Genomic DNA, 2802 nt, shown 5'->3' on the forward strand with positions numbered 1-2802 from the left:
CCGCGCTGCCGTAGGCGCTGGGCGGGGCTCCCCTCCCAACCCGCCAATCAGTGCTGGGGCTGAGGGGCGGGGGCGGCATTCTACCCGGTGAGTGGCCGCAGCCCCAAAGACGGACAGCTTCTTCAGCCAATCAGCGAGGGGAAGGGGAGCTGGGCCAGGGGGGCGTTGGAAGCTGCGCTCGCCTCCGTGTGCTGGGCGCTGTCCCCCCCCCCTCCCCCCCCCCTCGCTGTCCCGGGTACTGCCCCCTGCATTGCCCCTCCCCCCACTCCCCGCGTACTGCCCTCCCCCCCTGCATTGCCCCTCCCCCCACTGCCCCTCCTGCACTGGGCTCTGCACCCTGCACTGCACCTGGGACTGCACTGGTCACTGCCCACCCCTCCCCCCTCCCCCTCATTGCCCTCCCCACTGCACCAGGCACTGCCCATCCCCCACTGCACCCTCTGCTGCCCAACCCCCTCCCCCCCCCACTGCACCCTGCACAGGTACAGCCTGCCCTTCACCCCCCTTGCACCAGGCACTGCCCATCCCCCACTGCACCCCCTACTGCCCAACCCCCTCCCCCCCACTGCACCCTGCACAGGTACAGCCTGCCCTTCACCCCCCCTGCACCAGGCACTGCCCATCCCCCACTGCACCCCCTACTGCCCAACCCCCTCCCCCCCACTGCACCCTGCACAGGTACAGCCTGCCCTTCACCCCCCCTGCACCAGGCACTGCCCATCCCCCACTGCACCCCCTACTGCCCAACCCCCTCCCCCCCACTGCACCCTGCACAGGTACAGCCTGCCCTTCACCCCCCCTGCACCAGGTACTGCCCACCCCCGCCTGCCACACTGCACCAGACACTGCCTGCCCGCCTCACCCATCCCTCACTGACTGGGGCAAGGGAGAGCTCAGTGGTTTGAGCATTGGCCTGCTAAACCCAGGGTTGTGAGTTCCATGCTTGAGGGGGCCACTTAGGGATCTGGGGCAAAATCAGTACTTGGTCCTGCTAGTGAAGGCAGGGGGCTGGACTCGATGACCTTTCAAGGTCCCTTCTAGCTCTAGGAGATAGGCTAGGATATCTCCCACTGCACCAGGCATGCACCTTGCCCTGGGCTTTCCCACCCCTCACTGCCCATAGTGCACACCGCTCACTGCTCCAGGCACTGCAATCCTGAACTGGATGACTAGGTTACTGCATGTTCTTCACAGGATCTTACTCACTACATGTGCTCCACTGCATCATGCTGATGGTGCAACCTTGCACCATATAATGGATCACGGTGCCCACTCACTGTGACCTGCTCACTACCCCCACTCACAGACCCACACTGTGCTGCACCCCACTCCCTAAGCCAGGGGTCAGCAACCTTTCAGAAGTGGTGTGCCGAGTCTTCATTTATTCACTCTAATTTAAGGTTTCGCCTGCCAGAACTACATTTGAACGTTTTTAGAAGGTCTCTTTCTATAAGCCTATAATATATAATTAAACAATTGTTGTATGTAAAGTAAATAAGGTTTTTTAAATGTTTAAGAAGCTTCATTTTAAATTAAATTAAAATGCAGAGCCCCCCCAGACCAGTGGGCAGGACCTGGGCAGTGTGAGCGCCACTGAAAATCAGCTCATGTGCCACCTTCGGCACATGTGCCATAGGTTGCCTACCCCTGCCCTAAGCTGTGCTCTGCTTACGCTAGTTCACAAGCTGTTCAGTGCTCTTTGCTTTACAGCAGTGTGATGTGTAGTGCAAATATCACACTAATGCTTTACAACTCAGACAAAAAGAAACAAGAATAACTCCAGGAGCAGGGCATTCAAGTACTCAGTATTGTTATTTATTTGGTTTGCAATAGTGCCTAGAGTCCCCAGTCAGGGCCTCATTGCGCTAGGCACTGTCCCAATACATAATAAAAAAATAGTCCCTGCCCCATGGCAATAGGATCTGGTAACTTTAGTTCAGTGGGTATGTGTTGTGTGAGTTTCTTTCAGTTGATATCTTTTGTTTTCTGCCATCCCCAAAGGAAAGTCAGGTAAAGCAGAATTTAGGACAGAGTGATCTTGTTTTCTCATTTATGGCCATCCTGACTCACCCTTCAATGACATACACATTCTCTCCCATCAAGCTGCAAAGTCAGGTGAAAACAAGCAATCCAAATAACAGCTGCAGTGCTGACTTCAAGTGTGGAATTGCAGATTCCACTCAGGATTAGCCAAGAGCTGGAGTCGTTTTGACATGATAAGATCTTCACAACAGTACTAGGAGAGGGCACGGAGTACAATTCAACGAGGCTTCAACAGCATGACAAGATGTACGATGCTGCCAAATTGTAAGAAGGTGTCCGGTATCTCAGGGCTCTGTCAGAGGCGGATACAATCCAGCCAGGATGGGGTTAAATGGTGTATTTTGGGGGGAGTTACCCTGTATCCAGCTAGAAACAGATAAGGTCTTTGAGTCAGGGACTGGCTCTCAGCACAGGGTCTCGCCCAACGGGACCCTGATCTCAACCACTGCAATACATCATAAGTAGGCTTGGAAGGTTTAGAATTTTGTCAGTAAATGTCAATTTCACCATACACACATAAACCAATTAAAATAATACTTCCATCCATGATAATAGAAATTTACAGCTAGGCAAAGTAAGAAAAATGCGGCTTGAGTTTGATTTAAGGATATTTTGATATGTGATGCTGGCAATTTGTGTTTCAACCGTTATAAAGCTTTAAACTTTTGAATCTCAGTGTCCACTGTCATTAAATAATTGTCTGACCCCCTTCTATTGTCTGATCTCCCCCGTAATTTCCCACAACTGTGCAAATATAAA

Source organism: Malaclemys terrapin, chromosome 24 (genome assembly GCF_027887155.1).
Source record: "Malaclemys terrapin pileata isolate rMalTer1 chromosome 24, rMalTer1.hap1, whole genome shotgun sequence".
Lineage (NCBI taxonomy): Eukaryota > Metazoa > Chordata > Testudines > Emydidae > Malaclemys > Malaclemys terrapin.